We start from the raw sequence: 26,612 nt of genomic DNA, 5'->3' as shown, positions 1-26,612 counted from the left end.
CAGAGCTGACGGGCCCCTCACCAAGGAGGCCACCCCTGCACGAGTCAGGCTGATTTGCAATGGTCTGTCTACATGTCAGAGTCGGGCACCAGGCGCCGGGTCCCATCAGGATAGCCGGATGCTTGTTGATTGCTGGGTGGGGGCAGTGTGCAGCCGTGGGCAGCCGTGGGCGGAGCAGGAGCTGAGGCACCAGACTGGCCTGGGGGTCAAGCTCAGTTGAGTCTTGCAGCTTTGGGAGAACTGATGGCTCACCGTGTTCCTGTTCTGCTCTCTGTGGCACGCAGCTCAAAAGGAGCAGCTCAGCCCCGCAGCCCTTGATCCTGGGGCAGAGGTCTAGGCTGACACACCTCCCCCGAGTCTGTGGGCTTGAACCTCAGAGTTCTCTGTCTCTCCTAGCTAAACATTTGCGGCAAGAAGTCTGCATGGGCTCCGTGTGGTGACATCACCCCCCTGACGTCCTTCTCCAGGGGCTTATGGTGGGAGGGCAGGGCTGTAGGAAAGACACCCCAGCATCTGGGACTGAGGATCCGAAAGTTATAGGTTTTTGACGTGACCCGAGAGTGAGTGGAGCCCTCATATCTACTCTTTCCAGCTCTGCCCCGGTGACGGCCACCGGGCAGGGCTCCAGAGGGTGTGGGGTGACACGGTGCCTCCAGGAGCACCCCGCGTGGGGAGGCAGAGATGTAAACATGGGGATCACCGAAATCCACACCGTTCCGTAGCTGAGTGACAGGGCGTGGCCCTCTTAACTTGTGGGTTCCCGTCCTTTCTATTTTATAGTAAACACGGAGCCCCTCAGTAATTATAAAGAAAGGATTAAAGGTTTTAAAAAGGACAACGGAATACACAAAATGACAAGACAGGGGAAGGAACAGATGTGAGATGTCCATCACAGTGGAGTGAGGGGTTTAGCTGTTGGGGTCAGGAGAGGCTTAGGGAAAGAGGATGAGTGGGGCTCGTCAGGCCATCTGCAGACACATGGACACCAGGAGCGTGGGTCCCCACCCCGCAGACTGGGTGGCAGGACCTGGAGCTAGCTAGCATCAGCTCAGAGCTGCCGAAATGCCCAGAGTGGTGCGGCTGGAAATGAGGAGGACGAGATCAGGGCCGGGTGGGAGCAGCCCAGGGTGCCAGCCACACTTTTATCCTGAAGGAAGTAGTCAAAGGTATCTAAGTGGAGGCTGGACCCAGGGGCCACATTTGCATTTTGGAGTCTGTTTAGGGTGTGTGGAAAGCGGGCTGGGGTCAGGAGACAGCTTCATTGGGGTTTATTGTTAACCCGCTTATAAAGGCCAGCGGTGAGACAGCCCATTTTGCCAGCGGTCTGTGTCTGTGCGAGGAGTCAGTGTGGTGGTCCCATCGCACCTGCTTCCCCCAGGCTTCTGCAGTCTCCCCCAGTGGACTTCAACGGTCCATCAATCTTCATTAAGTTGGGCATTGTCTTCAAGAGGGTGGCAGTGCTTGGAAAGGCTGTTTGATGGAAGCGATGTGACCCCAGGGTATTTAGAAATAAAGGCTAATTGACCATAGGAAAATCAAACAGATACCGTCACTGGTGCTGTGGCTGTCTCCCTGTCTCGCTCCCACCTCAGCCTCGACAATGCAAATGCCTGCGTGAGCCCCGAAGCCCCTGCCGGCCTGTGGAACTACCCAAGGTCGGACGGAGGCCTCTTCACTGGGCATCGTCCAGGGGCAGCGACATGGGATGGTGGGATGGACAGCACGCTGTTGACGTGGGGCAGAGGCTCTGCACAAGGGCACGAGGCCCTTCCCTGCCAGTCCGGCCCAGGGGGACACTCTGCCCCATCATTTGGGAGATTCTGTCATCAGAATAAAAAGCCCACTGCTAGAGGGAATTTGAAGACAGGGTCATGCTAGGTGTTCTGTTGTTCTCGGCTGGATATTTGCTAGCATTCAACCTGTATAGAAATTGACCAGTGGAGGCGCCTGGGTGGCTCAGTAGGTTAAGCGTCTGACTCTTGGTTTCGGCTCAGGTCATGATCTCAGGGTCGTGGACTCGAGCCCTGCATCCAGCTCTGTGCTCAGTGCAGAGTCTGCTTGTCCCCCTCTCTCTCTCCTCCTCCCCCCACTTGCGCTCGCTTGCTCGCTCTCTCTCCCTCTAAACGAAAATCTTAAAAAAAAGAAAGAAATTGACCATTGACAACGTGCCTTCTCCTACAACGTGCAGTGACTTTTAACTGGGCTGGGACTAGTGATTGAGAGGTAAAGACCCTGCTCCGGAATACTCCAGCTCACTGTCGGGGTGTGTGTGCACGTATGTGTGTAGGGGACATTAAACAGCAAGTGTCACCAGAGAAACCCGGGTTTTCTGAAGGAAGCTCAGGGACAGATTGAGAGCACAGATAGGGTCAGCTAACTAGGCCAGAACCCATTTTACAATCAGGGAAACTGAGGCACAGGCTGCCTAAGACCACACAGTTAAAGCAGAGATCCAAATCCAGGCAACTGACGTAGGGCCCTGCGAGCTCCGTCACTAGAATATGTCATATCTTGAAGGACATGAGCACCCCAGCCTCGTAGAGTTGTCACCAGCTATTGCTGGAGCCGCTGGGCAGAATCCGGCGGGGGTCTGCGCTCAGGCGTCACTACGGCTCTTACCCCCGGGGGCAACGACGGGATCATTCCTAACTTCCAAGGCTGCTGCTTTACCTGACAGTGTGTTTTAGGGAGGGGTATGTGTGATCTCTGATGAACCCCTGACTTCACATGTTCCGCCCATCTCCTAATCCATAATAAAGCCTAGCTTTCCAACATGCTTTTTCCTCGATGTGTGTCGCATAGCGTGATTTTCATGGGGCATATCCAACAAGGTCGCAGCGCATCTGCAACCCACAGATCCGCCTGATGAAGGTGAGTTGTCGCGGGGTCTTACTTGGCTTTCATTCCGTTGCTATCTAGTCAGCACGAGCTCTTGGACAGGGGCCGTTCTCGGCACTAGGGATGGAGCAGTGAATAAAACAAAATCAACCTTAGAGTGTTTGGGCTCAGAGCTGACTCCAAGAGAAGCACGGAAAAGACACCGCAGTAACTGGTCCCTGTACGCATGGTTTGCCAGGTGCTGTACTGAGAACTTCCCGTTCTCTCTGGGGGCAGATCCTACCTGCGTACCCACCACTGGCTGAGATAGCAGTTCTCGAGTGTGCACCGGCTTCTCAGGAAGGGCTTCAGACAGCACTGATCTGATTGCGGGGCCCCGGATTCCTGATGCAGTGGGTAGAGGCTGGGCCCCAAGACTGCCCTTTTTTTCTTTAGCAGGTTCCCTAGAATGGCAATGCGGGTTGGGGGTACACGTGCAGAAGCACTGCTCTGGAGCACGCTCTCAGGAGAGTAGTGTCAGAGGAGTCTGGGAGCCTCAGGCAGAGCGGCCTTGGAAGAAGGAGAAAGAGGAAACACGGAGAGCCCCACAGCCTGCTGCTACACAGGGAGACCGGGGAGGGGGGTGCAGGTGTGCTTTCCATCCTGGGAAATGCAGCCCTGCTGCGGTCCAGCTGTGTCTGCGTATTCCCAGGGAAAGGGTCCCTGAACAACAATGAGTGGAATTTACATTTTGCAGGATCTCAGATGAGAAGCGGATCACAGAGCATCCTTCGTCGTGTGAAGGGCAAGGAAGGAGCAAGGAGCGAGTATCTGTGGGCTGCACATTTTTCTACATATAGCACTGCGCGCCTGACACACGGTGTCTCCTTAGTGCTCTGCACAGCCCTGGGATCGGTGCTATGCTCCCCATGTTCCAGATGAGGGAAGGCAGGCTCAGAGAAGCCAGATAACTTGCCCCTGCTCACAAAGTCGTGAATGGGAGAGCCCGGCTCCGAGCTGACAGCCGCAGCCTCATGGCCACACAAGGCTAGTCCGGCACGAGAGAACTAGATAGACACCAGGAGCAGCCACTGTTCCATTTCGAATGGACAGAAGTTGGGTTCCCTAAAGACTTTTTGTGGAGGAGGCGTGGAAATAGGCTCTTACAGTCGGAAATGGGCTGGTTGTATGCCCAGCGAGGTGAGAGAGTGCCAGGTCACTGTGGACCTTGCGAGATATTTTTCTGCTCTCTTCCACAAATAATGGCCACTGGTCCCTGTTCACGTGGCTCCTAAGGCATTGCTAGAGACAGAACTGTGTCCCCCCAAATTCTTATGTTGGAGCCCGAACACTTCATGTGACTGTATTTAGACATAGGGCCTTTAAGGAGGTGGTAGAGGTTAAATGAGATCAGAAGGGGGGAGCCCTGATCAGACAGAATTGAGGTCTGTATAAAAGAGGAAGAGATAGCAGCTCTCTCTCTCTCTCTCTCTCTGTCTTTCTGCTATGTGAGCACACAGTGAGAAGGCAGCCATCTGTGAGCCAGGAGGGGTCCTCGCCAGAACCCAGCCATGCTGGTGGCCTCATCTTGGACTCACCAGCCTCTAGAACTGTGAGAAAATGAATTTCTATGGCTCCCATCACTAGGCTGTGGTTTTTGTTGCGGTAGCCCAAGCAGACTGGCACAGGAGCATTTCAGCTGGGCCCTGGTCCTTCTGTTTGCAGAGCTGACTAAAATGGAGGCCATTCAAGGGTTTCGGAATAGGGGGATGGGCTTTGCTCCTGAAACCTCACTCACCTGTGTTATTAGCTCCACAGACACGGTCCCATGTGGTTGGAGAAAGGGAATCCCGTCTTTAGAAAGACTTTTCTCTTCTCCCTGAAAATTTAATTAACAGACACTTTATCCAAATGTTGTTCTGTTTCTTAGTTGACACGCTGTGGGTCAGTGTTTTCCAAGCCAATGTTTTCCAGATGTAACCAGGGGACTTTACACACAGCCTAATCTGCAACTGTTTGTTATTCAGAGAACAGCATAATTAGGATGCCTTATTGGTGGATTTCATTAACCTTTAATGACCTTTAATTTATTGATGTAACTTGGTTATAGACAAAGTCACATGAGGTCAACAAAGAATTTTGCTTTCGAATCATGGCCAAGCTTGCAAGACTTGCACCATGAATAAGGAGGAATCATCTTTTGGCAGAAACTTAATTTTTCCAGCAGTTATTCTAGTTCAGAATAGTTGACTATCTACTGATCGATCGATCGATCGATCGATCTATCTATCTACCTACCTACCTATGATATTCCCCAAATTGCTAATGAAAAGATGATAAAGAACACAGAGGGAAAATGTCCACAACAGCAGTGAGAACAGGAAGAGTAGGCCCCCACCGACTAAAACGGGTTGTGACTGGCTCTATAATCATAATCCTAATTCGGTCGTAAATAAGAACGAACAACAGAAGGTCATCCGATTCTTGAGAGAAATCATTAACAAACGTTAACGATGCTGCCTGCAAGACTCCTGTGTCCAGCCTCTCCTTACCCTCACTTCCAGAGGCAGCTGGGGCCACACGTTTCCAGCCTGCGGAAGGATTGGAGCGTTCAGCCGTTGACCACTGGAGGCTTAGGGTTCTGCTCAGCCACTGAGTTCGACTTTTTAGCTTACGGTATTTGTTGATATGAGCTACTCTCCTGTCTCTTCGAAGTGTACTTTAAGAAGTCACTTTATGGTCATTTCGGCGGGGTTTGATAAGGAGCAGAGGTGAGTGAACACGCGTAATTGGAAACACACTTTCTCCTTACTCTTCTGCAAAACAATACAGGAGGACGTGCTGCAAAAGCTACAAAAGGAGGGAAGGGGATCTAGTGAAGAGGAGCACATGTGTTGCTTGCAGGAAAATGAAGCCATAAACCAGTGCTCAGTGCTGGGCAGTCGAAGGATGGCAGCTATGTGGCAGGGCGAGAAACAAATTGGTCAAACCAAAGGGTCCCAAGAAGAATATTTTTTATGATAAAAGTGGATTTCACCACATAGAATATGATCTGGGGGCCAGGCCATGTTAGTGCTAAAGTGAAGGCAAAGTATTCTTTTTTTTTTTAATAACAAGAAAAATATACGTAATAGACATTCCAGGAAAGGTATATTAGAAAACCATATGAAGAGCAATAAAACGTTGCATGGTTTGGGGCAAATTATGGACTATAGGAAAAGAGAATCTGACATGGAGCAATTCCATTCGAGAAGCACTGGTTTAGAGACAGATGCTTGTATTCTTTCCCTACGGTCCTAATCACTTACTGGAATGTTACACCGTAATAATATCATAAAAGTGGTTTATTTAGAATTAACCTATAAGGCAAAGCACCGGGGACTAATTTCCATCTTTCATAGATTCTAAGACATATTTTAGCCTTCCTGAAGTTGGGATGTACTTTATTTTTTTTTAAAGATTTTATTTATTTATTTGACAGAGACAGCCAGCGAGAGAGGGAACACAAGCAGGGGGAGTGGGAGAGGAAGAAGCAGGCTCCCAGCGGAGGAGCCCGATGTGGGACTCGATCCCAGAACGCCGGGATCACGCCCTGAGCCGAAGGCAGACGCCTAACGACTGAGCCACCCAGGCGCCCCCTGGGGTGTACTTTATAATGGGGTATCATTGGCAACATTTATGTACTTACTTTTACTTCCTGAGACATAAAACAATGGTGTGTCCTAGAATTCATGACATGTTTGAGTCGATACAATATATTGACAGAGGAGAAAGAAGATATTCTAAACCTTAACAGTTTGAAGTAAGAATAGAAATGACAGTGGATATGATGGAGAAGGGAGGTGAAGAACAGGGAAACCGAAGGCTTTAATTCCTTTAACTTACAAGGTGGAGTAGGAAAAGGTGCTCTGTAGCTTGAGATCAACAAATAGCTTTGAGCGTATTTTCAAATTGTAAGGTAAGCGTGGAGAACCGAAGACCTAACTTACTTGTATACAGAGATGAAGTGTAGACAGAGTAGAATCTGGTGTAAGCAATCTAAATTTTCTATATATATATATTTAAAACAGGGAGAGCCAAGAGGTGCTGTTGAGAGACAGCAGGTCAAGAAAAAGAGCTCCAGACATAGTATTCAGAACTATGGGGGTCACCACCAGGAAAAGCAGACTCAGACATTTTGAAAAGTGATCACCCTAGAGAAAGGATTGGGAGGCAAGAAGGGGGAGAGATTTATTCTATACTTTCAGCATCATTGGCTCTTTTACTACGAAGCATCTCACTGGCATAAAATTAAAGCATTAGAAAAATACATTCTATCACTGAAAAATATACCACCAAACTTGTTTGTTAATTATCTTATACTACCCCCAGCTGAGGTGGACATGTAATTGCCTGGCATGGGGAATGCAGGTAGTGTAGACACATGCATCTCTTCCTAAGTGTTTGAATGATGTGGTGTCTGAGTCTACCTGTGGCCCAGACCGCTGTGCATTGTAGCCACGCACTGCTTAACGGTGGAAACTACTACTCACAATTTCCAGGTATCGTGTATGTAGTCAATCCTCTACCTAGGCGGCTTATAAACAAATACCTCTTTAAATACATCCTTCATCTCACTAAAAATCTGCTGACCATCCCTGGGAAGTAGCTTGTTCAAACCCACGTTTGGAGCGCTAGAATTTATGGAGATGATTTGATTGGGGTGGTTCACTGAGTTCGCTGGCTCTGAACATTCTTAAGATGAAAACTATTGTGACGGTTTGATAAGGGGTGGATGTTAGGGCCTCGATCCCTCATGAAAGTCTGTATTTTCTAGTGGATTCAAAATAATTTTCTTTTTTTTTTAATTAAAAATTCATTCTGCAGAAGACCTTGTGAAGAGGATAAGACAAGGTATAGATAGAAAAAAATGTTTGTAAACCACATAGCTGACAAAGGACTCATACATAGGATACACAGAGAATTCTCAAAACAATGGTAAAAAAGTAAAATAATCCAATTTAAAAAAATAAGCCATGGGGCACCTGGGTGGCACAGCGGTTAAGCGTCTGCCTTCGGCTCGGGGCGTGATGCCGGCGTTATGGGATCGAGCCCCACATCAGGCTCCTCCGCTATGAGCCTGCTTCTTCCTCTCCCACTCCCCCTGCTTGTGTTCCCTCTCTCGCTGGCTGTCTCTATCTCTGTCAAATAAATAAATAAAATCTTTAAGAAAAAATAAGCCAAAGACAGGAAAAGACATTAATGTTTATTTTCTTGAAGTACAGATTAAAATCACAATGAGATACCACCACTCTCTTTGCAGAATGGCTAAAATAACACCAAATGCTAGTGAAGATGAAGAGAGACTGGATCATTTATTCATTGATGGTCAGAAGCTACATGGTACTGCCACTCTGGAAAGAGTCTGGCAATTATTTACAATATTAAACATGCACTTACATTACCACCCCACGATTACATTCTTTTTTTTTAATGTTTTTTTATTATATTATGTTAGTCACTATACAGTACATCCCTGGTTTTTGATGTAAAGTTCGATGACTCATTAGTTGCGTATAACACCCAGTGCACCATGCAATACGTGCCCTCCTTACTACCCATCACCAGTCTATCCCCTTCCCCCAGCCCCCTCCCCTCTGAAGCCCTCAGTTTGTTTCTCAGAGTCCATAGTCTCTCATGCTTCATTCCCCCTTCTGATTACCCCCCCCCTTCTTTATCCCTTTCTTCCCTACCAAGTCTTCTAGGTCTTATGATTTCCATAGATGAAGAGAAAATCATATGATAATTGTCTTCTCTGCTTGACTTATTTCACTTAGCATTATCTCCTCCGAAGATGCCGTCCATGTTGCAGCAAATGTTATGAGAACTCTTTCTTTCTGATAGCTGAGTAATATTCCATTGTATATAGGACAACTTCTAATCCAGTCATCTGTTGAAGGGCATCTCAGTTCCTTCCATGATTTAGCTATATTTAAAAGCTGCTATGAACATTGGAGTGCATATGGCCCTTCTCTTCATTACATCTGTATCTTTGGGGTAAACACCCGTGCAGTGCAATGGCTGGATCATAGGGTAGCTCAATTTTTAACTTTTTAAGGGACCTCCACACTGTTTTCCAAGTGGCTGTACCAACTTGCATTTCCACCCAATGTGGAGGGATCCCCTTTCTCCCATCCTCTCCAGCAATTGTTGTTTCTTGCCTTGTCAATTTTTGCCATTCTAACTGGTGTAAGGTGGTATCTCAGTGTGGTTTTGATTTGAATTTCCCTGATGGCTAATGATTCTGAACATTTTTTCATGTGTCTGTTAGCCATTTGTATGTCATCATTGGAAAAGTGTCTGTTCATATCTTCTGCCCACTTTATGATTTGTTTATTTGTTTCTCACATATTGAGTTTGAGAAGTTCTTTGTAGATCTTGGATACCAGTCTTTTATCTGTAGCATCATTTGCAAATATCTTCTCCCATTCCATGGGCTGCCTCTTAGTTTTTTTGACTGTTTCCTTGGCTGTGCAGAAGCTTTTTATCTTGATGTAATCCCACAAGTTCATTTTATCTTTTGTTTCTCTTGCCTTTGGAGATGTGTCATGAAAAAGGTTGCTTTGGCCGATGTCGTAGAGGTTGCTGCCTATGTTCTCCTCTAGGATTTTGATGGATTTCTGTCTCACATCGAGGTCTTTCATCCATTTGGAGTTTATTTTTGTGTATGGTGTGAGAGAGTGGTCAAGTTTCATTCTTTTGCATGTAGCTGTCCAATTTTCCCAGCACCATTTATTGAAGAGACTGTCTTTTTTCCACCGGATGTTTTTTCCTGCTTTATCAAAGATTAGTTGCTCAAAAGAGCTGAGGGTCCATTTCTGGGCTCTCTATTCTGTTCCATTGGTCTATGTGTCTGTTTTTGTGCCAGTACCATGCTGTCTTTGTGATCACAGCTTTGTAGTACAGCTCGAAATCCGGCATTGTGATGCCCCCAGCTTTGTTTTTCCTTTTCAACAATTCCTTGGAGATTTGGGGCCTTTTCTGGTTCCATACAAATTTAAGGACTGTTTGTTCCAGTTCTTTGAAAAATGTCATCAGTATTTTGATCGGGATAGCATTGAAAGTGTGGATTGCTCTGGGTAGCATGGACATTTTAACTATGTTAATTCTTCCGATCCATGAGCATGGAATATTTTTCCATCTTTTTGTGTCTTCTTCAATGTCTTTCAAGAGCGATTTATAGTTTCTAGAATATAGATCCTTTACGTCTCTGGTTAAGTTAATTCCAAGGTAACGTATGGTTTTTGGTGCTATTGTAAATGGGATGGATTCCCTAATTTCTCTTTCTTCAGTCTCATTATTCGTGTATAGAAATGCAACTGATTTCTGAGCATTGATTTTGTATCCCGCCACGTTACTGAATTGCTCTATTACTTCTAATAGTTTGGGAGTGGATTATTTTGGGTTTTCCATATAGAGTATCATAATTTTCTATAGAGGATTACGGAAGACACATACTCCTAAGCAAGAACCCAGACCTCAGTCATGGCGGGGCATCACTGTTTTCCCGGGAGGAGGCCAACACTTCCTGTGCTCAACTTCTTGCCCTAACTTATGGGGTCTGCATTTAATCAGCAACCGAGAGCGGCTGCCCATCCCGTAGCTGTTGGAGAGGACGGTCTTCAATTTGTCGACATGTGAGAGGGATCATTTTTTGAAAGATCATTCTTCCCAGCCCTCTGAAATCTGTATCTCTAGCAAGTCAGCCTAGCAACGCGTGGGCACAATCACTTTCACTGGGTTGTTTTGCTCTGTGATGCTAGTTATCCAGGCCGAGAGGTTGCCCTATGTAAGAACTGATGAAATTTTCCAGGACATCAGTCACCATTCCACACTACATTCTCTTTAAGACTAACAGGCTCCATTCTTACCTCATTTTGCTACTAGGAACTGTTGAGATTCTGGTGGGGACTTGTTCTGCTCTGTTGTGTGACCCCTGTGAACTGTGGGACACACCGGGTCCCATACTCACATTGGGAGCAAGAAGCAAGGTCAAACTGTTCTTCACCCTTAGCAAGTGAAATATCAAGGTGTGTGGTTTTTAGTCTCGTTATCAGATCTATTGTTCTCTCCTTTACTTCTCTTCCCTCTTTCATTTTTATACCATTTGAATCTATCTTCTGTATCCTTATAAGTCACTTTAAACTTTTTGTAACTAAAAGGAATACCTGAATAATTAAAATAACCCCCACACCAAATCCATAAGGTACATAACCTTGTGTCCATTTCACAGGCCAGAATACTGAGGACTGAAGACTGAGTTAGCCAAGAAGCTCTAATTTTCAAGTCCATTGGTCTTGGCACCCTTTTCTATCATGTGAGAAAGGGCCTCAGAGATGTTGTTTCCCAGAGTCTGCCAGGAAATTATTAATGAAGTGAGCACCCTAGGGGGTATTTGTTTATGAACCACTAAAGCAAAGTGACAAACCTAGTAACCGCTCTGTGTGACCTACGTCCAGGCCACGATTGCTAGGGAGGCCAGCTGTCTGGGCCAGGGCCTGAGTGCACCACCTTGCTCTTCCCGGTGAGGGCCTGCACGGGGGATGGGGGCACGGACCTCCCACAGGCAGCATAACACTGCTGGCCCCCCCAGGCTCTCAGGATGTCCTTCCTCCAGCTCCTGACCACCCTTCTCTGTGCTGCCCTGGGCATCTGTGTTCTCGCATGGAGCTCCCTGCCGCTGCACCTGCACCGTTGGGGGACAAAGAGAGAGGACTCAAGACACCGCACCTTGGCTTGCACAAATTCATCTGCCCGATCCTCAGGGTGATGTGAGGACAGAGCACCCACTCAGCTTCACGTGCCCACACGAACGTTTGCTCGTGGTCAGGATTCCCTGTGCCTTTCCTCTCTGTGCCTTGTAACTAGAGTTCGGAAGCCTTCTCAGCAGGAGTCAGGACAGGTGCTCCGCGTACTTCTCTCTCCGGCCCCTGGCTTAGCCCAGCACCTGGCACGTAGTAGGTGCTCGGTAAATACTGGTTCCTTCCTGTTGTTCAGTCCTGATATGGCCCGAGTCGCGCTTGCTCTTCAGTCTTCCCCGCGTCCATTTTCGGGGCTATGTTGGCTCCTCCTTGCTCTCCTGGCTTTTGCTCTCGCACACTGGACCTGATAAAAGCTCCAACATGATTTATCAAACACCTCTTTCCTCCAAGCTTGAGACTCTTGGGGATTTTGGAAGGAAACAGGCTCCATGTGCTTCCAATCGGGCTCATCACGTTGTTCTGTCGGAGCTGGGGGATGTGCAGAATACCCTGGAACTAGTTCATGGCTCTGCTTAAAGATGTTTTTCTTAGAAGCAGGAAGTTACGTCCTGCCAAGAAGAAATGAAAATAAAGCCCCCAAGAGTTCACTCGGGGTTCGCAGGGAGCTGTGCCGAGCTGCTGCAGCGAGCCGGGCCCTGCCTGCGAGGAAGTTGAGATGGGGGTGCAGGCAAAGTGGACCCTGGCAGGGCCCCGTCTGGGGCAGAGTGGAGACACATGTCCTCCCCCTGGCGCAGGGGCTCCGTGGTGGCCCCTTTCCTTCTCATGGGTCACCTGCACGTTCGGCATTGTTGGCTGCTCCATCTGTCCCTCTGAATTTCTGGAGAGGCCCAAGGCCATGTGGGAAGGGCCCAGGCAAACCCGGAGTCCAGATCCTGGCTCTTATCTGATGAACGTGAATCCTCGGACAAATTGCTTCACCTTTTGGGTGGCAGACTTGCACTAGGAGCTCAGAGGCTGCTCTTTCCTGCCCCCTCCTTACCTGCTTAGCACCAGTCCAGCCCCCCAGCTACGTTCAGATGAGGCTATATGTTCAAAGTCATTTGCTAGGTGAGTGGAATTAGCAAACAAACATCCCAGGAGTGTGAAGAGGAACCCTGCAGGCCTTCCTGGGGAGGGCAGGGGGGGCTTCCTCCCTAGGCTGCCCACAGGTGGCCCTGGCTAGGTGCTGCTGGAACCAGCAATGCAGACCCCGGGGCAGGAGCCCAAGCAGCCTCTGCCAGAAAGGGCCCGGGGAACGATTGCTCTTTCTCTTCTCGGCAGAGGCATAGAATTTATTTCTACCTTTCTACATTCATTCAGTAAATGCTGAGAGACTTCCATTTGCTCAATGAAAAAAAAGCTAGGGGTTTGGCATACAACCCAAACCAGTTCTGTCATTTACTGACTTTGCAATCTTGGAACAACTACATCAACGTCTCAACTTTCTCAACTGTAGAATGGGGGTAAACATCTCTACCTTTCAGGGCCCTCACGTAGATTAAGCACTACCCGACATCCCTCGGCCACTGGCTCCATGGAGCTCTCTGCATGGATGCCCATCACTGCCCCAATGATTCATGAGTGCCTATTTGTCTCCTATGAGTGCTTCTGAGCTCCTGGAGGACAGGGGTGCGTTTTACTCCTCTATTTGCCTCCAGATTCCAGAAGAATCTCTGCTCCCTCAAGGGTGGGTGAAATGAACAGAAAACTATTCTTATTTAAATATGCTTAATGTGATTTATTTGATTTCCCTCTCCTGTCCTGAGAGAGTAGCTGGGCTGCAAATATGGACATGCCAGGCCTGTGTGACAATGGTGGGACAGAGGGGCGGTGGAAACACTGGCCCTGGGAGGGGACTCCAGGACTTGGAGCTGGGGTGGGAGAGAACTCTAGACTTCAGCTCTGCCAAAGAAAGAGTTTTCAACAATCGGAACTATGTGACTCTAGAATTAGCTATCTCAGGAGATGGTGAGGTTCCCAACCCTGAGCGTATTTACATAAAGCCCTGATGGCTACGTTTTAGAAATGTCTTCTTGGTGAGCTGTGAATCATTGAAGATTGCATGGCATTCCAAAGTATGGCGCACACATGATCAGTGGTAGAAGAGCTGATTTTACAAAGTACACAGACCAACTATTAAAAACAAATTATGTGTTTTGTTTCAGTTACATTGTATGTATTTTTGTGGTTATTCTCTGCATACCTGTTTTTCATTTATGGAATAACGTTTCATTTTACAGTAAATATACTAAATATAGTACCACTTATGAATAATTAAAAAAGATTAGTGCAGATCTAGGAAAATATGTACGGGGCTTGTATGTTGAAAACTAGAAAACATTGATGTAAGAAGTAAAAGAATAAATAAAGGGAGAGACATACCATAGATTAGAGACTCAACATAGTAAAGATGTCAGTTATCCCCAAGTGGAAATACAGTTTAGTACCATTTTGTCAAAACCTTGGCAAGATTTTTTTTTTGTAGATATAAGCAAAATTATTCTAGAATGTATTTGGAAAGACAAAGGAACTTGAAAAACTTAAACAGTGTTTAAAAGGAATAATAAAGTGGGAAGACTCAGTCTACCTAATTTTAAGACTTATTACATACCCACAGTAGTCAAGGCTGTGTGGTGTCAGTAGAGAGACAGACACAAACACAGATCAGTGGAATGGGATAAAGAACTAAGAAACAGATCCGCACACATGCCTATGGGATTTTTTGACAAAAGGCAAAAGCTATTCAACAAAGGAAAGATGGCCTTTCAAAAAAAATGGTGCTGGAGGAATGAGGCAGGCAGGGAATAGGTCTAAGAACTCCTTGTCTAGCCCTAGCTCCTGGAGATTTTCTTACAGGCAGCAGACCCTCCCCTGCACAGGAAGACTCTCTCCAGGATGCTTCTCCTGCTGTCCTCCCTGTACGTCAGGCCTCCAAGACAGTCCACAGCCAGGGACACCGATATGAAAGGGCACACACGGTTATCATTTTTAGAAGGATTGGGCACCATTTGAAAAGCTCTCTTCCTGCCTTCCTACTCCTCCAGTCATGGAGGAAGTGTGTTCCTGGTCTTCAATCAGCCTTTTGAAGGCTGCAGAGACCGAGGTTAGTGCTTAGTGAGGGCCCAGGGATACAGGCTCACCATTCCACCATTCGCCCTGCCCACCCCGTCCTCCATGCTCATGGCCCCGCTGGAAACACTGCGGACCCCAAGCCTGGTGGCCCCCGGGGTCCCCAAGGCCTCTGCCGGATCGAGCTGCAGCTTCCTGTCAGGAGCCCCAACTTAAAACTTGTGTTTGTGGCCACAGTCCGTGTTAAAGACCACCCCCCACGCCCCATCTGGCTGGGCCTATTTTCTGCCTTGTGGCTCTGACAGGGGAACATATTCAATCACAGGAAACTCACTCCTGCCTGCATTGAGGGTCTGGATGCTGGGATTCAGCAGAAGATATTTCTATCACACACAAATGACATGGATGGCTGTATTCTCGCACGTTCTGCCAGGGGCCTGAGCTCCCCTCCCTGCCTCATCAGAGCAAGGACGGTCACCAGCCATCCTACACATTCCTGTACCGATGCCCCCGCTTCTTGGAAAGCCCCTTGGGGCATACTAACTCCACAACAGAAGGATGGTGTCAGAACGTCTCCTTTTCCAACACATCCTAATGCTTTTGAGATCCTGGCTTCAAACAACACCAACTCACCAGCAACGCCCTCAGCCAGGGGCGTGAAGCCTCCTGGGTTCTGTCACTTGATTGCTGACGTGTGTGATGGCACAGAAAGCTGCTTTTTCTGTAACTTATTTGGAGAGATGAGGAACAGGTTTAGCCAAAGTCTTCTGACAGCAACTTAAGAAACCGTGGGATGAGGGATCCCGGATGCTCCTTGATGCTGTTAGCGGTATCCCTTGTGGGTACCAAAATGTGACCTGTAGACAAACAGAGCCTCGTTATAACCCAGACCACGGCCAGAGAGCATCCTGCAGCCAGCTGGGGCCCGGGGAGTGCTCGGCTGATACGGACCAGATTGCTCTGGGAATCTGAACCTTGGTGTGGGGCTTGCCAGCACTGGGATGGCACCCCCAGACCTAGACAAATATCGATCTACTGGAGTGCCCACTCAAGGAGCTTTGCCCTTCAAGCCTCCTTCACAAAGGTGAGCCTCCTGACCCAGCAGCAAGTGGCGGCGATTGTGAAAATGCTTTGTGAGCAAGCGGGGGTGTGCCTGGGAGAGAACGATGAAAAGCAGATGAAGGCAGGAGTCGGTGATGGGGCTCGTCCTGGAGAGCATTCCATTCTGGGCAGAGGGGCCGCCAGGCTGGGGAGGTCTCTGTGGCTCCAGGACCAGCCCCGGTTTGGCCCGATCCATGGGAAATGTTCCCGCGTGGGGGGAACATATCGAGTGCAGGACGGAGCGTTCGATGCCGGAGCTTGCTGCACGCTCAACGCCCTTGACTGCAAATCACACATCAGTCAGTGTGGGTGACCGCCAGCTCCTCCCTGGAAGCATCTGTGGTCACGGACCGGCTCAGCCCCACCCACCAGAGGTTGGGGGTCTCTTACTTTCAACGAAGTACAATAAAGACACCTGGCTCCTGCTGTACCAGAGGGGGCCTTTTCTGCTGCTCTCATCACCTGCTTCTGGCAAGCTCCTATTCACTCCTCAGGGCCCTTCCCAGGGAACACCTCCTCCGGGAAGCCCCCCTTCCTGACTCTCCAGGCTTCATCGCGCTGCACACATCACATGGCACTGGCACAGGCGGTGGAGGGGCACCCCTTCAGGCAGGCATGTGCTGATGCTCTCTGATAAACGGGTGCTAAATAAGCCTGTGTTCAATCCATAAATACACATTTTTTTGCTTTGGTTTCCTTAACTTCAAAATTGTAGAGGGCAATTCATGAGCTTGGTCTACAAAGTGAAGTCTTGTTGCTTCTAATATTTAGCTTTTAAAATAGCACGTGTGTACCCACCTCTCACACTCCCCAAGGAGTAGCCTGCCCCTTGAGACCAGATCATCAGCCCTTAAAGACCCAGGGAGGCTGGCCTAGCCTCAGGTCAGGCTGATTTCCTCCCCCCCTCTGCCCCAGTGCTGCTTTCTCCTGAGCGCCCTTCTTGCTGCTTCAGCCCATTTCTGCAGTCCTTAAGTAGAGAGTGCTGGGCTGGGGATATGGGTGCATGGTGGGCACAAGGGCAGGACAGGAGGCAGGGGAGGGCTTCCTTGGCCTTCTTACAAGCTCGGCAGTGCTGGACCTGTGTTTGCTGGGTCTGACTCCCTGTGTTCAATGACTCAGGCAGGGGGCTGCTGCTATTACCTACACACACGTGCACACAGACACACTTCACACCCACACCCACACATGTGCCCAGCACCTGCCCAAGGAGATCGGACAGGAGGGATGTCCAGGCTCAGCCATGTCTTCTCACGCCATCTGGGGCCTGTGCGGGACCAGGATGATCAATCCCTCCTTCTCTGCCTCACAATGAATTTCCCACTGGGGAGTCTTGTGCCCTCTCCTGTCAGCCCTTCAGTAGGGTCCCCACAGTCCACTCCCTAACATTAAATCTCAAAAAGAGAGGGCTCGGCACCTCGACTCCTTCCCCTGAGTAATATTGGGAAGAATGACCTTCTCAACGCAGCGTGGTGGGCATGCGCTGTAGGCACTTACCTGCTAACATCAAGCTATGAAAGGGGCCCTTGAGGGTCTTTCGAACAAAACCGAACAAAGACAGTCTGCTCCAAGGTAATCTGATGGCTCTGCTGGTAACCCACCGTTGTCTCACTAGTGTACCATAACTTAAAGTTCCCCCTCAATGGACCCTCCATGTACTCTCACATGTGATAGAGATGTGTGAGGACGACAGGATAGGCTTACAAGCAACATTATGTGTGACCTTTGAATCACGAAAGCTGTCACTTTATTCTTGTGGATGACCACTGATTCAAAGAAGAGAAGCGCCGAATGCACGAGTCTCCATTTCCCACAATGTTTCTGTTTGGTTCTCATACAGGCTCTCGTAGGAATGCTATGGACTGAATTGTGTCCCCCTCCCCCGCCCAATTTCATATGTTGAAGCCCTAAACCCCAAGGTGACGCATGGGGACATAGGGCCTTTCAGAAGGTAATAAAGTTAAATAGGGTCATAAGGATGGGGCCCTGATCCAATAGGACAGGTGTCCTTACAAGAAGAGACGCTAGAGTGTGCTCTTTCTCTCCGTGCTCTCACCGAGGGAGGCCACGTGAGGACAGAGCCAGAAGGCAGCCTCCTGCAAGCCAAGGAGAGAGGTCTCAGGAGAAACCAACCTGGCCAGTACCTTTATCTTGGACTTCCAGGCCCCAGAACTGTGAGAGAATCGTTTCTCTTGTTTGAGGCGCCCACCCAGTCTGTGGCATCGTGTTGTGACCTCCCAGCAGGCTAAGGTAAAAATCTGACCTGAGTGTCCCAAGGAGAAGATGTCCAAGATGCCCAGTGAGAAACTAGGAGGAAAAGAGACCGCACGCAAGGGTATTTGTAGGGGATGATATTCTCAGATGCTTAGAGAAGTCATCACCTTTCGTTTCAGTCTTTATGGGCTCAGACAATGGCCATGAACCTAAAATGCAGGAAAAAAAGGAAGAATCGGTCCTTGGCTTTTGAATTACAAAAATAGACTCGTGAAATCCATGGGAGTGACAATAGGGGAATAAAGAAGTATTTTTAGAAATATTTTTAAAATATTGAGAAGATGGAGCCACACTCACAACAAGGTAAGTATCAGACCAGAAACAAACCCTGTCTGTAGGGAGACAGACAAAGCGATTTATATAGTAGGTTAGCGGATGAGTGCTACAGAAAAACAAACGAGCAAACAAGAATGGAACACAGTGTGGTGGGCCAGGCATGTGGGGCTGAGGGCCAGGAGGTTCCAACTTAAATTTGACCTGAAAAAAAGTATTTAATATTTTCTAAGAGATAATGAAAAAAATACTATCAATCAAAGCAACAGGTATTTACAAAATAAAAGCAGGTGATTATGAATCAAAAACAAATGAACATATAAAACAAAAGCAATTAGACATCCATGAAATGAAAAACATAATCCTTAAAATAAAACCAACCTTAAATCTCAATAGAGGGGATAAAAACCGGGCACAGTAAAAAACAAACTTTTAATAAAACGGAAGATAGTGTTCTAAAATCTAAGCAGAAAGCCATACAGAAATATACAGCAATCAAAAGGGCTAATCAGAACCGAACAGTTGAGTAAAGCCGAATGTCGGTAGGGACAAGGGGTCCAGGCACCTCGTACACGGCTCATGGGAGCGTGTGCTATATTGCAGCTCTTAGGAGAGGCGGTCTCGCACTAATTAAATTAGGCGTGTTCCTGGAGAGAGGTAGAGGACATAGAGGGACAGATAAAGTAAATTGGGAACACATGTTCTAGGCACATGCAACGTCATTCTGCGCAGTTAGGAGTAATGAACTTCATGGACACACAGCACGGCTGGCTCTTACAAAATACAGTGCTCGGCGAAAAACTAAGAAACAAAAGGATCGATATAACACAATATTTACCCACTCATTAAAAATTCCCGTTCAGGAAACAATATATGTTTTTAAGATCTCATGTGAACAGACATGACATAGACTGGAGTGGTCCCCCTTGTAGGACGGCGGGGGGAGGGGGTCTTGTGACGCAGAATAACTACATGAACAAAACCAGAGAGCGACTTGCGTGGTCCAGGCAGCATGAAGGGAGGTGTGTGAGTACCTCGACCCTCTGTGTCTGAGCTCCACACACAGAGAAAAATTAAAAAAGGAAAAAGGAAGCATGGATATTTGGAAGGGGAGTCAAGATACAGGGAGGGGCCTTGAGAATCTCAACATCCTCTAATGCAAGGTCCAGAAGTAGAAGGGAAAGAGGAGGGGCAGTGTTTGAAGGGGTAACAGGTGAGACTTCTCAAGAGTTAACAAAGGACAGGACGTCAGATGGAAAGCACACGTGGAGATCAAAACAGACCTATATCGGAATCCGCAGTGTAATCAATAAACGCGATGTCAGAGATAGAACTGAAATGTTGACGTTCACCTGGGAGACTGCCCAGGAAGGAATCACGCTCAGCACCTTCCAACCAGCCACAACAGGGGCAAGAGGACATGGAGGATTATCTTTAAAGGAACTGTCAGCCTAGAATTCTGCACCCACTTAACTCCTATTCCAGAGTATTCGAAATAAAGGCATTTTCTGACATATAGGCCTAAGGGGTAGTTTACCACTTACTTACCTTCACTGAAAAACTACTAAGTGATGAGTTTCAGCAGAAAGGAAAACAAATCCCAAGAAGAGTGGGATACAAGAAGAAATGGTGAGCAAGATAGTGGATAAACTATGTTGGTAAATACAATTAACTCTTGATAGAAAGATCCATTGATCTAAAACATGGATCTAAACTTCTGGAAGGTGAGGGGGCCAGGGTGTTTGTGGGCACTGGAAACATGCTGAAGCAATGTGTCTGGGATGCAGATAGAGATACTGAATAATTTCAGACATTGGGGGAAAAATATAAATGTGATTTTGTAAGGTGACAATTCTAGAGGAACATATGACTTCCAAAGCAACCAGGTGAGAAAAAGGAAGAAAGAAAGCATTTATTAATCCAACAGAAAACTGGAAAAGAGAAAAAAAAGTAGCAAAAAAAAAAAAAGTAGAACACAACATTACATGACAGAAATAAGAAAAAAAAAAGGAATAATAATGCATATGAATAGAACTCTCCCACTAGAAAATACAGATAATGAAATTGGGTTTTTCAAATTATACCATAAGCCTCTTACAAAAGATTTACCTTAAACTAAACAAGCCAGAAAGGTTGCAGATAAAAGTGCGAGTGGGGCAGGAAGGGGATTGAGGGTAAAATGAGAAAATCCAGGCTAATGCTCACTCCATCAAGGAATTAAGGTCACCATGAACTTATAGATACCTAAAATGTGGCTTCAATATATATCAATTGGATATATATTTATAAATACAGAAATATGTGATATAGAGATACATACACAATGACTTAAAATGAGTAATTGAAAAACTAATGGCTACGGTGTGGGATTTTAAGAAACTTTTCTCAGAAACTGGTCAAGGTCAAGTGAAGACCTTCTTCCAAGGTCAAGAGGACGAACCCTCAACCTGGTGGTATGGTGTGATCGTAATACTTCAAAAGCTTTGTGGCTGGCCTCCAAATGTGACGCTTTACTGATCAGGGTAACACCGCTTGTCTACCCATATGTGCCAGTGCTGTGGCAGGTACTGGAGGCCCAGGGGTGGTCAGGGATCCGTCATCTGCCCCCAGGAGCTCACAGACCCTCCAACAGACAAACTTTTAGGGTCAAGGATGGCATTCTGGCTGGCAGAGAACAGGAGGCTTGGGTGATCCAGGAAAGATTCCTGCAGGAAGAGTCACCTTATCTAAGCCGTGGAAACAGGTAAGGATCAGCCAGGTAAGGAAGGCAGGTGGGGCCGGAGGGCAGGGGGATGGACTCGGAGGTATGAGACAGCACGGTATGCCAGGCAGCTTGGCTGTGTTTCCTGGAACATAGCAGGCAGAGGGGAAGGGAGCAGAGGAGTGAACGGAGGGAGCAGCTCGGTCATAAAGAGATGGGTTGTCTTGATGAGATGTCTGGACTGCCCCTCGAAGGTGATGGGCCAAGAGCATGAGATGTGACAAGCCCTGGGTTTCCCCACCCCTCTGGCAGCATTGTGGCGGGAGAGAGATTGGGGTCAGCAGACAGACTTCCATATGGGCTGCTGCCACTAGGGGATCCTGTCAATGAAGCAATTCGTGTACCCTTGTTTTTCCTTCCCCTCCACATTTTCCTAGCACCTACATTGTGCTAATCCGTGCTTGCCACTAGGGGAATGGAGAAAAATAAGATCGGGCCTGTTCTCCGAGGGTTAATGGTTTAGGTGGGGAGATTGGCACCTAAGTGGTTCCTGTATAATGCAATGAAAGCTATCATGAACTGGTGGCAAGGTTTCTGGGATGACTGAAAATGAGCTGATAACTCTCCCTGGGAGAAGCAGGGAGGGCTTCCTTGGGGAAGCAGTATCATATATGCTGAGTCTGGAAGATGGCCAGGCTCTGGCAGTGCGACCTTCATGCAAAGGTACAAAGGTGTGGACACGTGCAGTGGTGGAGGTGGCTTCATCGTCCACAGTTTTCTTGGATATGGAAACAAAGAGCCAGACCGGTTAGGTTGCTTGTCAAAGGCTTTGCAACTTGTGAAGGCAGCCACGATCAGAACCAAGGTCTCCCGACCGAAGCCTTTGCTCCTTTCACTACTCCAGCTATATCCCCTTCTCCACCGCTGTCTTAATTTTATTCAAAGAAATGACAATGAAAACGTATTTTTCTGGAGCGACGCATTTGGGATGTGCGCATGTGGGTGTGGGTGTGGGTGTAAATTTGCTGCAAATGAGTGTGGTTCTGGGTGCTGTGTAAGCCAGATATCCATCAGCCGACCTCTGAAACCATGCCTTTGTGGGTGACAGATGTTTGGATTCAATTATGATGATGGGAAAGTTGCTTTTCCTTCCAAGCAAAGAAAGCATTATTTGAGGGTGAAAGGCAGCCATATATAACACTGGTGATGAATATTGTTCATTGTGGAAACACTCTTTAAAAGTGCCCTGTTTAAAAGAGGGTAATGCATTCAGAAGCTTTTAACCCGCTGGATTTAATTGCAACCGAGTGCCAAGATAAACCCCCTGTTAACAAACCTCCAGCTTTCCGCTGATTGCTCGCACTTGCTCCCAGCTGTGAGTGGAGAATGGAAGTCAGATGCTTGGGTTGGTTGCAGTGCACAGAAAGATTTCACATGTAAGCCTCCAGCTGCTGTACAAACAGGAAAGTGTCCTCTCCTGGAAAGGATGTCCAGGCTGGGGGAGGAGGGGAAACCTAGCAGAGCACTGCAGGGTCATCTGTGGACTAGCTCCATGGTCTTGCCTACAATCAAGCCTCAGCCAAAGAGCCACCAGTGACTGAACGAGATGGGACTGATTTGCAGCTCGCCGAAAGTAAATATTTTTCCTTAAACATCCAGCATATTTTCATTCACGCTCCAAAGTTGTCCCAAAGGGCTTGACTTGCGTTCAACTCTTATTGAAGTGCATTTTGTTCGTTTTAACAGATAGTCATCGACACCTACTATGTGCCAGACACTCTGAGTTGCCCAGCGTTCTTCATCAGAGAGAACTGTAGGGGCTGGAACAGAAAAGTCTAGCGTAAACTCTTTTACTGCCCATCTTGATTAGTTCATCAACCGACATTTTAAGAATTAAGAGCAGATTGAAAAAGTTGAGAGGGAAGGAAGTGGGTCCATTGTCTCTGTCCAGCTTATGGTCCTCCACGCTCTGGGCAGCTACAGACACGTGCTGGTATCTTTGCGGGGCAGCGGCGGGGGGGGGGGGGGGCAACACCCTCTGTCGTCCACCTCTGGCCCTTGTCCTACTTCATCTCCATTGTCACCTGCATCTTCTTCCAACCTCCAATTCTACACAGTATCTGCTCATGCCGTTCCCCCTTGCTAGATGCATTTGTCTTCTTAGATGAGGCATCCTTCAAGACAATGCAACAAGATGACCTTTGCCTGGGTAATCCACCTTTGCCTTCCCAGTACTCAATAGAGATAGGAATGAATGTTCATATTTTATATTCTGGAAGCTCTAGGGCCATTATGATATCCAAAGAGTAAATATCCACCATCAAGACTTTAGATTCAGAGTTTATATGTTTATAACCAAGGAAGTGCGTAAGAAGAGGGTAGGAGCATGCCTTTCTCATCTACGATATGCCCTTGGCCCACATTCTCTCATTTAACTGCCCCAACAACTGTGTGGAGTGGGTGGTTTGTCCTCCACCCAATAGAGATGAAACTTGAGGAAGTTTGCTTGACCAGAATTACACCACAAAAAATGGTGAGGCAGAGAGTTGATCCTAGGTCCATCTGCCTGCCTCAACTCTACCATTCTACGTCGGCCAGAGGGGGCTGAGACGCGAGCTAATGCTCCCTCTCGGGGTCTGTCTGCCGTCTGGGAGTAGAAGAGACCCTCTGTCTTCCTAGCCTGGAGTCACTGCATTGCTAGTGCGTGGCCATACCATTCGTGCGCAGCATTCCGCGTACTCGCTGTTGTGGTTGAGACAACATACGCCACAAGGACATGGCAAGTGTTTGGCCAAGCATGTGTTCAGCTCTCCTCCAGTTCGGCAGTCAGGAAGGAACAGTCATTTCCAGAGGCTCAGCTGGCTCTCCTGCTCTTCGGCGGTCAGCTTGAGACATCACCAGATGCAAACAGTGCTGCTGATGCCATCCTTGGAAATGGCACTCTGCCACGATGGCCTGCTCTGTACTGCTTCCGGAGGGACCGGAAGAGAGTGCGGAGTGGTCGTCAGTGAGTCTGGCTCGTCTGAGCTGCGGGCCGATCTCAAAGGGACCCTGCCATTAGTTTAAGAGCATCCTGACAGCAAAACTGTCCCTGGGCAGCTCAGAAAAGCAGTTATGGGAGGGCAGCCCAGAGCGACCACCCCACCTGAGCGCCCCAGAGCCACCCTTGAATGTGGGGAGCAACCTCGTGGTTGACCAGGTTATATTCTGGGAGCTCAAGACACGACCCTGACTGAGGGAGGACCCTGCTCTGGAAGGTGAATTCATTCCCATGGCAAATCTTTTCAAAGGTTAGATGGTTATAAATTGAACTCGAAATTTGGTATACACTGACCGGTCAGCTTACTAAACCCAGTGTGGATGAGATGGTGTCATACACCCAGAGGGAAGGCCCTCCTTCAGGACATCACTCCCACCCATTCGATGAGGAAACAGAGACTTTGTCACTTGCCCAGGTCACATGGGAGGGGTGGCAGCGCTGGACTCTGAACTTGGGTCCCTCAACTCCTTGGTGACACTTTTCTGGGAAACCTGTGTCGTTTCCCAGAAAAGGAGCAGAGCTGCGTGGCTCAGGGGGCCTGGAGGGGTGGGGGTGGCGGTGGCGGGTTTATGGGCGTCTCCAACCTATGTGTGTGCACATACGTGTGTGCTTGAGTGACTCTGTGCCCCCAGATCCCAGAACCTGTCCGCATTTCAAAAACCCCATCACACAATTGGCACATTCAAAGAGTCTTGGGCTCCAGTGGGGACTTCAAAGGGCTTTACAAAAGTTCTCTTATTTGGTTTATAGGTCTCTAAGGCTTCATGTGTTTTTATTTTTTTGCACCAAGTGGTGGGGAATGTAATTAAACGTGAACATTAAAATGTCAGGTAGTAATTAGCAAAGAAAAAGGGCCTGTGCTGCCTACCAGGGGTCCTCGTCCTTCAGGCGGGCTAGACGGAGCCGGGCATGGCCCCCAGGAGTTTAGGCGGGGCCCAGACCTCCCAAAGTCCACCACACTAGCCCACAGCAGAGGTCGTCAGGACCAAAAGATCATCTATTCATGTGTGGCTGGTCATTACTGAGCACCTGCTCCATGCCAGGACTGGGCTGGACTCGGGGACAAGAGAGGCCACAGACCTAGCCCCACTCAGTGAGGCCTTACCAGGACCTCACCGGGACCTCGCCAGAACCTCACTAGGCCTCATCAGGCCTTACCAAGCCTTACCAGGCTTCAACAAAACCTCACTAGGCTTCACCAGGCCTCAAAAGGACCTCCCCAGGACCTCATGAGACCTCACCAAGGCCTTACCATGCCTCCCCAGGGCCTCCCCAGGACCTGCCCAGAACCTCCCCAGGCTTCACCAGGACCTCCTCAAGGCCTCCCCAGGACTACCCAGGACCTTATTAGGCTTCACCAGGACCTACTTCACTAGGCCTCCACATGCCTCCCCAGGCCTCTCCAAGGCCATCAGGGCCTTGCTGCCTCTTCAGCGTTCGCTCCTACTGTCCCTCAGGCGCTGTGCTGCAGCCCCGGTTCACTCCCCACTCCTCCAGGCACGTGTGCTTCACCTCCTCAGGGGCTTGGTCTATGTTGTTCCCTCTGCTGGAAGCCTTTCCCTCACTCTACCTACCAACGCCTATGGGTCTCTCAGGATTTGGCTTAAAAGCCACCTCCTTAGAGAGCCCTTTTCTGACTCATAATCCTATGACACATTCCCCCCACCTCATCTTTTTCTCTCAAGGCACCGCCGTATCTTCCGTTCCTTCCCTACACTCACCTCAGCTTGTGAATCTATTTTTCCATATGTGTTTATTCTTCAACACCCCCCCCCTGCCTGCTGCTTCCCATTGGGTGGGGCCAGTGGGTGAAACCAGAGCCTGGGGACCCATGGCCATTTGGGACAGTTGTAGGCTCTGCTATGAGGTTAGCTCAGTCCTGAGCAGGCAATGGGCTCCGTCACCCCTGTCGCTGATGGCAGTGGGGTGCTGGGTTCTGTCTTGTCCTTCTGTCCTTGCTGCCTTCCTTCAGCCAGGCCTCCCCTGTCCCTGCTAGAGCGTGGCCACAGCCTCCTCCCGTCTCCCCGCCCCAGGCCTCCCCTACACCTGCTGGGAGAGCTCCCCATGGCTGCCAAGTCACAGTTCGTTCCTACAGCAGGGTTTGTTTTAAATCCTTCGGTGGCTCATTCTGTGCTGCTACCACACAGCTGAGCCCCCTCTCCCAGCACATCCCTTGAAGGCCACCAACAAGGAGTCCAGAATATGCCATGTGTGTCCTCTACTCTTCCCCACCTTTACCTGAACCCCATCCCAAATGGTCCCCTGGGTCTTCCCAGAGGCTGTTTTTCCTGCTGGAGGACAAGCTCCAACATCATCCGGGACCTGCCTGAGCTTCCCCTGCTCTCCCAACGGACTCATGGTGCTAATCACTAGTGCATCTTCCCTACAAGCAGGGCTGAAAGGGGTCGAAGGCCCTGAAGGCACGCTGGGCCCATCACACCGTGGTTTTGAAATCTGAGCTCCAGGTTATGGTTCAGCCCATACTTCAGGCATAACTCAGTGGTTGTATTCACACCATCACAAAGGTGTGACCGCAGCCACAGCCCGAGTGTGTGCTCTC

The sequence above is a fragment of the Ursus maritimus genome, unplaced genomic scaffold (assembly GCF_017311325.1).
Source record: "Ursus maritimus isolate PB19 unplaced genomic scaffold, ASM1731132v1 scaffold_7, whole genome shotgun sequence".
Lineage (NCBI taxonomy): Eukaryota > Metazoa > Chordata > Mammalia > Carnivora > Ursidae > Ursus > Ursus maritimus.
Note: the sequence above shows the minus strand (reverse complement) of the source record.